This window comes from Oncorhynchus masou, chromosome 14, assembly GCF_036934945.1.
Source record: "Oncorhynchus masou masou isolate Uvic2021 chromosome 14, UVic_Omas_1.1, whole genome shotgun sequence".
Classification (NCBI taxonomy): Eukaryota; Metazoa; Chordata; class Actinopteri; order Salmoniformes; family Salmonidae; genus Oncorhynchus; species Oncorhynchus masou.
In genome coordinates, this window is record NC_088225.1 from 2,122,626 (window position 1) to 2,134,210 (window position 11,585).

Sequence of the window (11,585 nt, forward strand, 5' to 3'; positions counted from 1 at the left end):
TTGATAAGTGTGTGAATTTGATAATTTTCCTGTCAAAATGTGACAAGTACTTTTGGGTGGCATGGAAAATGTATGGAGTAAAATGTACATTTTATTTCAAATGTAGTGAAGTTAAAGTAAAAGTTATATAAATATTAAAGTACAGATACCTCAAAAAACGACTTAAGTAGCACTTTAAAGTATTTTTACTTAAGTACTTTACACAACTAGTAATGTGTCTTTTGTTAACTGCTTATGACAATGACATCGTTAAAAAGGTTAGGCTATACGAATTAAGTGATTTCACTCAAATAGTAGTATGTTGATAAGAGCTCTACTTAAACAATTGTAACTGTAACTATACTGTGTATCACAGGGCAGTTGCTAAGAACAAAAGTGCGAAACATTAGAAAATACTTTGAAGGGAAGGAAAACATCTCAAACACGGATGATATCCTAATAATCCAAGCAAGCAAAGCAGTCTGTCCAAGTGTGCAATATCATATAGCAGGGGAGAAGGCAGGCTGCCTATGTAATTGTGTACAAGGTATGTTCAAGTGGGCAATTGGGCATAACCCTTACGGGAAAAACCACATGATTTCGCATGTGAAACCATGTGGTTTTGGAACACTTCACATGTGATGGTATTTCACATAACCTTTCACATGTGGATTTAAACTTTCACATGCAAACAAAAAGGTGCGAGGATGTCCCAGGAACATCACAAAATAGCCACAGTGTTTTACACTTACATTTGACTACATTGTGTAGCAAGATGGCACCGAAGAGAATGGCTGCCATTTCATGGGCTCTTAACCCACCATGCTGTTTTTTTGCATAAAAAAAACTCGTTTTGTTGCTGCTACCGTCTCTTATGACCGAAAAGAGCTTCTGGAATTCAGAACAGCGATTACTCACATTGAACTGGACAAAGGATTGCTCTTTAATGAGTTGGAGGAGTGGGATTTACTCCAGACACCCGAACAGGCCCTCATCACCATCATTCGCAGGAGAAAGAGATGGAAAAGATATTGCTGAAAAAGATCAGGGTGCCTTGTGAGGATCCGCCGACGAGTGGCTAATCTGCCCTTGTCATCTGTACTACTGGCCAAAGTACAATCGCTGGAAAATAAACTAAAAGCACGTATATCCTACCAACAGGACATTAAAAACTGTAACATCTTATGTTTCACTGAGTCCATGGCTGAATGACATGAATAGCACACAGCTGGCGGGTTATTCTCTGCATCGGCAGGATAGAACAGCGGCCTCTGGTAAGACAAGGGATGATGGTCTATCTATATTTGTAAACAACAGCTGGTGCACGATATCTAAGGAAATCTCAAGGTTTTGCTGACCTGAGGTAGAGTATCTCATGATAAGCTGTAGACCACACTATCTACCTAGAGAGTTTTCATCTGTATTTTACAAAGCTGTCTATATACTACCGCAGACCGATGCTGGCACTAAGACCACACTCAATGAGCTGTATACGGCCATAAGCAAACAGGAAACGCTCATCCAGAGACGGCGCTCCTTGTGGCCGGGGACTTTAATGCAGGGAAACTTAAATCCATTTTACCTCATTTATATCCGCATGTTAAATGTGCAACCAGAGGGAAAAAAACTCTAGACCACCTTTACGACACACACAGAGATGCATTCAAAGCTCTCCCTCCATTTGGCAAATCTGACCATAATTCAATCCTCATGATTCCTGCTTACATGCAAAAATTAAAGCAGGAAGCACCAGTGACTCGGTCAATAAAAAAGTGGTCAGGTGAAGCAGATGCGAAGCTACTGCACTGCTCTGGTAGCACAGACTGGAATATGTTCCCGAATTCTTCGGATGGCATTGAGGAGTGCACCACATCAGTTACTGGCTAGAGCTGCCACTTTCAAGGAGTGGGATTCTAACCCGGAAGCTTATAAGAAATTCCGCTATGCCCTCTGATGAACCATCAAACAGGAAAGCGTCAATACAGGACTAAGATCGAATCATATTACACCGGCTCCAACACTCGTTGGATGTGGCAGGGCTTGCAAACTATTAGAGACTACAAAGGGAAGCACAGCCGAGAGCTGCCCAGTGACACGAGCCTACCAAACAAACTAAATTACTTACATGCTCGGTTCGAGGCAAGTAACACTGAAACATGAATGAGAGAACCAGCTGTTCCAGAAGATTGTGTGATCACGCTCTGTGATGTGAGTAAGACCTATAAACAGCTCAGCATTCACAAAGCTGCAGGGCCAGATGGATTACCAGGATGTGTACTCTGAGCATGTACTGACCAACTGGCAAGTGTCTTCACTGACATTTCAACCTCTTTCTGTCTGAGTCTGTAATACCAACATGTTTCAAGCAGACCAGAGTTCCTGTGCCCAAGAACACTAAGGTAACCTGCCTAACTGACTACCGGCCCGGAGCACTTCACGACTGTAGCCAAAAAGTGCTTTGAAAGGCTGGTCATGGCTCACATCAACACCGTTATCCCAGAAACCCTAGACCCACTCCAATTTGCATACCACCCCAACAGATCCACAGATGATGCAATCTCTTTTGCACTCCAAACTTCCCTTTCATACCTGGACAAAAGGAACACCTATGTGAGAATGCTAAAGCTCAGCGTTCAACACCATAGTGCCCTCAAAACTCATCACTAAGCTAAGGACCCTGGGACTAAACACCTCCCTCTGCAACTGGATCCTGGACTTCCTGACGGGCCGCCCCCAGATAGCAACAACACAGCTGCCACGCTGATCCATAACACGGGAGCCTCTCAGGGGTGCGTGCTCAGTCTCCCCCTTTTCACTCATGATTGCAAGGCCAGGCACGACTCCAACACCATCATTAAGTTTGCCGATGACACAACAGTGGTAGGCCTGATCACCAACAACAACGAGACAGCATATAGGGAGGAGATCAGTGACCTGGCCGTGTGGTGCCAGGACATTCACCTCTCCCTCAATGTGATCAAGACTAAGATAGGGATGAAACGATTACCACGGTAAAATTCCCGACGGTTAACGTTTCAAATTTGAATCATCATTAAAACCATGTTTGATTACCGCGGATTGAAAAACTCCCGGTAAATACTGTCCAGCATCAACCAAAGTTAGCAACAGTCTGATTTTATTTGATTTTTTTACCTTTATTTAACTAGGCAAGTCAGTTAAGAACAAATTCTTATTTTCAATGACGGCCTGGGAACAGTGGGTTAACTGCCTGTTCAGGGGCAGAACGACAGATTTGTACCTTGTCAGCTCGGGAGTTTGAACTCGCAACCTTCCGGTTACTAGTCCAACGCTCTAACCACTAGGCTACCCTGATGATTCTATGGGTTAGATTTTTGGGAAAATCCAAAAAATCATGGTCCTGTTTTGTGAGGAATCGCCCTGTAGCCTCGTGTGACCATCCTTCCAAATCCCATCTCGTTCACTTGACTATTGAGACATGAGAAGCCTGGGCTTCCAAGGGCTATACAACTTACAATGAAACGTAATAAGAGTAAGTCGGTCCATGTAAAAAAAAACATTTACATCTTCTACAGGTGGACCTAAGAGGCCAGCTGTCACACCCTGACCATAGTTTGCTTTGTATGTTTCTATGTTTTGTTTGGTCAGGGTGTGATCTGAGTGGGCATTCTATGTTACATGTCTAGTTTGTCTATTTCTATGTTTGGCCTGATATGGTTCTCAATCAGAGGCAGGTGTTAGTCATTGTCTCTGATTGGGAACCATATTTAGGTAGCCTGTTTGGTGTTGGGTTTTGTGGGTGATTGTTCCTGTCTCTGTGTTTGCACCAGATAGGGCTGTTTAGGTTTTCTCACGTTTATTGTTTTGTTAGTCTATTCATGTATAGTTTTCTTTATTAAAGAACCATGAATAGAAACCACGCTGCATTTTGGTCCGCCTCTCATTCAACTCAAGAAAACCGTTACAGAATCACCCACCACAACAGGACCAAGCGACGTGGTAATGGGCAGCAGCAGGAGCAGAGAAATAAAGACTTCTGGACATGGGAAGAAATCCTCGACGGGAGAGGACCCTGGGAAAAGCCAGGGAGTCTCCTTGGGCCGGCTTACACGGCACCAGCCTTGCGCACGGTGTCCCCGGTTCGCCTGCATAGCCCAGTGCGGGCTATTCCACCTCGCCGCACTGGCAGGGCGACCGGGAGCATTCAACCGGGTAAGGTTGGGCAGGCTCGGTGCTCAAGAGCTCCAATGCGCCTGCATGGTCCGGTCTATCCAGTACCACCTCCACGCACCAGCCCTCCAGTGGCAGCCCCCCGCACCAGGCTGTCTCTCCATCTCATCCCTACAGGTCCTCCCGCCTGTCCAGTGCTGCTGGAGCCTTCCTCCTCTCCAGCGCTGCCGGAGTCTCCCGCCTGTTCGGCGCTGCCAGAGCTCCCGCCCCTCAGTCCAGAGGTGCTAGAGCCCCTCATTCCAGAGGCGCCAGAGCTACTCAGTCCAGCGTTGCCGGAGCTTCCCGTCTGCCCAGCGCCATCAGTCGCCAGTCTGCCCAGTGCCATCAGTCGCCAGTCTGCCCAGCGCCATCAGTCGCCAGTCTGCCCAGCGCCGCCTGAGCCACCCGTCTGCCCAGCGCCGCCAGTGCCCGCCAGTCTGCCCAGCGCCGCCAGTGCCGCCAGTCTGCACCCAGCGCCGCCAGTGCCGCCAGTCTGCCAGGAGCCGCCAGTCTGCAAGGAGCCGCCAGTGCCGCCAGTCTGCAAGGAGCCGCCAGTGCCGCCAGTCTGCAAGGAGCCGCCAGTGCCGCCAGTCTGCAAGGAGCCGCCAGTGCCGCCAGTCTGCAAGGAGCCGCCAGTGCCGCCAGTCTGCAAGGAGCCGCCAGTGCCGCCAGTCTGCAAGGAGCCGCCAGTGCCGCCAGTCTGCAAGGAGCCGCCAGTGCCGCCAGTCTGCAAGGAGCCGCCAGTCTGCAAGGAGCCGCCAGTGCCGCCAGTCTGCAAGGAGCCGCCAGTGCCGCCAGTCTGCAAGGAGCCGCCAGTGCCGCCAGTCTGCAAGGAGCCGCCAGTGCCGCCAGTCTGCAAGGAGCCGCCAGTGCCGCCAGTCTGCAAGGAGCCGCCAGTCTGCAAGGAGCCGCCAGTGCCGCCAGTCTGCAAGGAGCCGCCAGTCTGCAAGGAGCCGCCAGTGCCGCCAGTCTGCAAGGAGCCGCCAGGTGCCGCCAGTCTGCAAGGAGCCGCCAGGTGCCGCCTGTCTGCCTGGTGCCGCCAGTGCCGCCCCTCAGCCCAGAGGCGCCAGAGCCCCTCAGCCCAGAGGCGCCAGAGCCCCTGCCCCTCTGTCCCGAGCTGCCCCTCTGTCTAGTGGGGTCATTTAGTAGGGTCGCCGTAGTTAGGAGGCCACGGAAGCGGACAATGGGGCGGACTAAGACTATGGTGAAGTGGGGGCCACATCCAGCACCAGAGCCGCCATCGCGGACAGATGCCCACCCAGACCCTCCCCAATAGGTTCAGGTTTTGCGGCCGGAGTCCGCACCTTGGGGGGGGTACTACTGTCACACCCTGACCATAGTTTGCTATGTATGTTTCTATGTTTTATTTGGTCAGGGTGTGATCTGAGTGGGCATTCTATGTTACATGTCTAGTTTGTCTATTTCTATGTTTGGCCTGATATGGTTCTCAATCAGAGGCAGGTGTTAGTCATTGTCTCTGATTGGGAACCATATTTAGGTAGCCTGTTTGGTGTTGGGTTTTGTGGGTGATTGTTCCTGTCACTGTTTGCACCAGATAGGGCTGTTTAGGTTATCAACGTTTATTGTTTTGTTAGTCTATTCATGTATGGTTTTCTTTATTAAAGAACCATGAATAGAAACCACGCTGCATTTTGGTCCGCCTCTCCTTCAACTCAAGAAAACCGTTACCCCAGCATAACACAAGGTCCAGGTCAGCCAGAAGTACTAACAACACATGTTGTGGTGCAATAATGTACCTGATCTTGAAGAGGTCCACTCATATACCCAACAAAGGGAATCAAGGTTAGTAATATAAGTGCAATACAATTGATCCACCCTATCATAAGACAACAAGTCAAAACAAAGCTATTAAGTAGGCCTAAAAGTTATGAAGTTCCTGTTTTCAGAAAGTAGCTTGAAATTCTCTTATTTTAAACCCATTTATTTTAGGTACCAGATACCTCATGTCTGTCTACGGAACAACCACAGTCTGACAAGTGCTGAGGGACTGAAGAGGAGAGATGTCAGCGGACACCATTGAGAAATTGACAAAGCTGTTTGAAATAAGCCACTCTCCTTCATCAGCTCTAAATACAATCAAATATGAGTTGCAAGTGCAGTATGGAGACAACCATGTGCGTGCCTCTGTGGATCGCTCCATTTGCCCCGACCTTCAATTCTGCTTCAAGTCAGTAGCTTGACACACTTGAACTGCTGATTCACTCAGTGTGTTTAAATGCTATCACCAGAAATAATGTGCTCTAGGTGTGTTCCTCATTTGTCCATTGCAGCTTGTACCACAAGCTGTTCAAAGAAGCATGTGTTGCATCGTATGTAGAGGAGAAGATTGATGATTCTAACGAGCATCTGGATAACTGGAATAATCACCAGAATGCTATGTTTTCGGCATGTTCCTCAATAACTGAATACATCTACAATTTCGTAACATTATCCCTGACAGGACAATAATAGAAGACTAACAATCTGGTTGTTTGATGGTTGTAATTCTCTCCTCCTACAATAGACCGTGGCAATGCGTCAGAGGACACCGTTGAAATTCAGCCTGCGCCCCGTTTCTGATGTTAACGACTCAGGTAAATCTACAATGTCACAACAATGTGTCTGATATTAAGTGAAGGGCTCCAATTGAAGACTGTATAGTCTCAAACTATTTGGTCATCTGAATGGTGGTTGTAGTGCTCTCCAAGGTACATCTGGAAAACCAGCTGAGGGGGTGACGTCAGAGGAAGAGAGGATGGAGATCTTTGAAGACCTCAAACAGAGGATGAGGGAGGATCCTGTGAGTTTCAGGCCTGCAGTAGCGTCCTTCGTTTCCCAGCTTCAAGAAGATGATAACAGACAGTGAACTCATAGCCACACTATCAAACTCTGGCATAGCCAACCCTGGACCAACAGCAAAGTTTCACCGGGGACGGGCACGCCCCGCAAAGAGCTCCGTAGGAGAGCGTGGACATGGCACATGCAGCTGGAAGAGGAAGGCACCCCATTGAATGTCTCGGTGTGTGGAATAACACATGGACATTGGGAGTACTACACAAAAAAGCAAGCCAACATCAGTGGCCCCCCCTGTGCCCGTCATCTACCTGCTCACGATCTGTGACCTCCAGTGCACTAGCGCTCTGCCTACCAGCTCTAGGTCTCCTCCGCCTTGAACAAAACCAGGCACTATTTCAATGCATTGTGGCCTCTCCAACACCAGATCCAGTGGCTAATTCAGTATTGCATTCTTGCCTTTTTGTTTTACGTTAATTCAATGTAAGACGTTTCTGCAATTTCATATTTAAAAAAAAAATTGATTCCATGTTGAAGAATCATCAGATTTTAAAAAGCTGTTCTGCTAGGCCTATACTATCACTGAACCAAAGCAGTAGTTGTCTTGACTTAAATATAAAAAGCCTTATAAATATATATATATTTTCTCAAATGTTATTGGTCACATACACACGGTTAGCAGATGTTAATGCGAGTGTAGCGAAATGCTTGTGCATATACATACATATATATATATATATGTAACAATTAAGAATTGATGACTGAGGTCAGCCTGCAGGCACCCGGCCTGCCACAAAGAATCGCTAGCGCACGATGATATATTGTCTCACATTCCTACCTGCAAAAAAGACCGCAAGGACAACCAGTAAAGTAAGTTCAAATATCATTTTATTCTACATTCTGGCCTGTAGAGCATGTGATAGGAACTTTTCCAAACAAAGACATTTAACATTACATTACATTTAAGTCATTTAGCAGACACTCTTATCCAGAGCGACTTACAAATTGGTGAATTCACCTTCTGACATCCAGTGGAACAGCCACTTTACAATAGTGCATCTAAAACATTTAAGGGGGGGGGGGAGAGAAGGATTACTTTATCCTATCCTAGGTATTCCTTGAAGAGGTGGGGTTTCAGGTGTCTCCGGAAGGTGGTGATTGACTCCGCTGTCCTGGCGTCGTGAGGGACATGGCATTAATCTCAGACTGAACCAGAGGTACAGTATCACAGTCTGATTGTCAGACAATTCTGAGTACAGTGTCTGTGTCACAGAACTAAAAAGAGATTCCATAGGTTCACAGGTCATGTCTTGTCTCACAGGATGGTTGACTCTCCTGAGGTTTATAAACTTCTCAGCGCTGGAGCGGGAGTTGCAGTCTGCTGTTGAGGGGGACAAGAAATATCAAAGAGGAAATTATGCAAAGTTTCATGCTCTACACCAGAAGGTGGGAACTTATGAGTTTAGGTGAGATCGCTCGGTTGATTTCTCTTTTAATTGAACATCCTACACACTGTTGCTTCACAAGTTAATAGACAACATATGTACTCTATGTTTTTTCATCATTATGTCCCATTAGAAATGAAATGTTGTCTTGAAACAATGAAGTCCAGACAGTTTTATGGTTTGTTTCGACCTTATGTCCCAATCCTCTCAGGGACGTAGTCCTGGCATCCCACCTGAAACCACTGGACAGGAAGGATAAAGCTGAAGCTCCTCGCAAACAGCCCTGGAATGCCCTCGCCTCCGCTGATAAAGGGCAGAACCAGACTAGCTGTGATGAAATAGGCCCAAAGGTTAGACTTCTGCCACCACACAGCAACACAAACATCTCTCCATTCTAATATCAGGATTCTACACAAATAATGTAAGTGGTGCTGCGCCACCTAGTGGACTGGCTGCGCCAATATGTCATTTTATTCTATTTGAAATATAATTTAAGATTGCCGTACTCAGCAGCACCACTCTGTTAAGAATCCTGGGGAGAACCTGGATAAGGACTCCTAGTTTTATGTTAGACAAGCTGTATTCATAGTATACGGCAGGGATGCTACCAAACAGGCATGCAAAGCATATTAAGGTAATCTGAACATCAAACAGTCTCATTAAATTGGTAATTAACACACAATGTCTCCCAAATGTTATTTTAAGCCTCAGTTGTCTGAGTTCCAGGGTCAGAGTTCAGCCGGGACTGGCGCAGGTTCGGCAGTGAAAACCCCAGAGGATAAATACAGCCTCCTGCTCTCGCTAGGTGGAGAGGGCCTGCGGGGGCGTCTTCAGGGCTGAGGTGGGGTTTGGTCTACTGGGGGAGTTGTTTGTGTTTCTATCCAGTGGCCTCCAGCCTGGGGATGAGGCCACGGTGATAGGGGTCCTGGAGGGGCTGTCCAATACGCCCCAGGTTTGGCATCAATATGTCCCTCCTGAGCTGGGTCTGAGAGGGAGGCATGTGGAGAGCTGTTTCAGAACCTGAGGAAAGCATCAGCAGCGGGGAATAGCAGTGTCCGAGGATCCGAAGGGGATGTCATGGTCCGTGGAAGTAATGTGGAAGCGGTTAAAGAGATGAGTTGCTGAGGCAGAGACTCTGTTTCCAGGACATACCAGTGAGGCGGCCAGAAGAAGCACCGATGCTGAAACTTTAAATGGTATAATGCAGTTGTATGGGGTTCAAACTGTCTCTCCTCCTCAGTAAGAAACATTACATAAACCCATATTGGACTTATTGTTTTCAGAAATAACAGAATGACTGTTACTATACATTGTAGAGCTTAATGTGGTTGAAAAAACGTTAATATCGTTTGTCTGTTCTTTATTCTGAAATGTATAATATGAATATGTTATATGAAGGACAATGTTCACTACTATGCAATGCAGTGTCAGAGTGAAATGACATGAACTACCATGGTAACCAGAGAATCTCTTTGGGGATCTCTGAACATTCTAGAATACGTAATGGCCCTTTCATAGCATATCTAGATAGGCTAAGGATAACTTGAAGATGACAACGATGGGGCTAGGGACATGATGGTCCCTATAAAAACACTAGTCTCTGTTGCTACTCCTCCCCAGACCCTTTCTTTCTCCCTCCTGTCTACCTATGAGGCCCCTGAAGACAAGGAGGACATTTTTGCCAGGAGGGCCCGTCCTGCCTTCCTTGTGTTTGACAACACTGCCTACTTGGCTGACATGACCATAGAGCTGCCCTGTCACTGTAAGCCTGAGGAGATCCACTCTGTGGTGCGATACTACCAGATACAGCTGGGCAGCCCGGACATCAGGGCCCTCCCTGACTTCCAAGGGCACCTCTGTGGTAGACTCATTCAAAGTGGTCCGGGGAGGGCACCTCCGGAACAGGTTCTCCATCCGCCTCTTCAGCCTGCTCATCTTCAGGGCCCAGAAGGAAAACTCGGGACACTGCCTCTGTGGGAGGACCAATGGGGGACTTCTTCTATGCTTATGATGTGGACGCCCAAGAGGCTCACAGGCTTCCTTGGAGTTGTGCCCAGATACGGGGGAGAGTAGCAGAGGTGGCAGCTGGGGTGGCTTCGAGATCCAACCAGGATCTTCCACTCTACTGGCCATGGTCCGTGTGGCCATGGTTCGTGTGCGACCGCTATGGCGTCCGGGGCGGCAGACCCGTATAGGGCTCTGCTACGTGAAGAGTGACTACCTCCACGTGACCTACAGGTGGACATCTCAGACTGTGGCATGCAGCTCCTCCGCTGTGCCCCAACGCTTTGGCCTCACCCAGGCCAACCACCAGGGGGCAGAGCTGGGGGTGCGGAGCTGCCAGATCCCCCCCCAGGTCCATCCCCCAGCCAGAACACCAGGCCCTTCTGCAGTTCCTTGGCCTCAATGAGCCAGAAGCTCCAGGGGTCCCTGTCTACAACCACAACCACCCAGTGGACACCCCACTCATCCTCTCCTGCCCTGGGGCCAAACCTCAGCACGTGGTAGCCTGGGACCAAGGCTCGAGGCCTCTGTACCGCTCCCACTAAATGGGAGGGCCTGAATGAGACCTCCCGTCTGTTCATAGACACAGGCCACCACCTGCACTGCAGCCCAGCAACACAGGAGGACAGAGGGTCCTGCTGGATCCAGGGGAAGAGGGCTGCTGAGATCAGGCTATGTGTTTACTACCATCTGGGCTGCAAGCGTCTGCTCTCTGACCCGGAGGATTATTCTACTCTACTATGGGGGGATGACTGGGGATATTTGTTTTGATAGTGCTGTTGAAGTATACTTGGCGCACAGTAAGACCAAAAGTAGCCAAATACTTGAGGTGTGCTTGACACTTTGTGAGATTGGTTTTTAGTTGAGTTATTTTGAATAAATCATTTTGTAAAATGTAGAATTGCCTCTACTTCCATTTTATCTAACTCCAAGCTAAAGAAAGAAAGTGTGTTAATAAAGTGTGCTAATGATGTAGGAACATGTGTCCAAAAACTTCTGCTATTGCCTACCCCATTGGATTTTTGCCTGATAGCCAATAGGTGGCACTAGTGCATTAGCCTGGATGCCAATGGGGACGCTTATGATGCTGACAGCTCGAAGCCTATTACTTTTTCTTTTAAGCCATGTTTTACCGTAGGCTAAACTGACATGCATACCTTTTAAAAAAAAGAAGCT

The 11,585-nt window shown here is 47.8% G+C and overlaps 2 pseudogenes; both read left to right on the plus strand.

Moving 5' to 3' along the window:
• The window catches only part of LOC135554856 (uncharacterized), a 44,400-nt pseudogene extending 34,752 nt beyond the window's left edge, over positions 1-9,648 (plus strand).
• A 329-nt stretch (positions 9,649-9,977) lies between these two features.
• Positions 9,978-11,180, plus strand: LOC135554857 (Ig-like V-type domain-containing protein FAM187A; annotated as a pseudogene).
• The last annotated feature ends 405 nt before the right edge of the window (positions 11,181-11,585 follow it).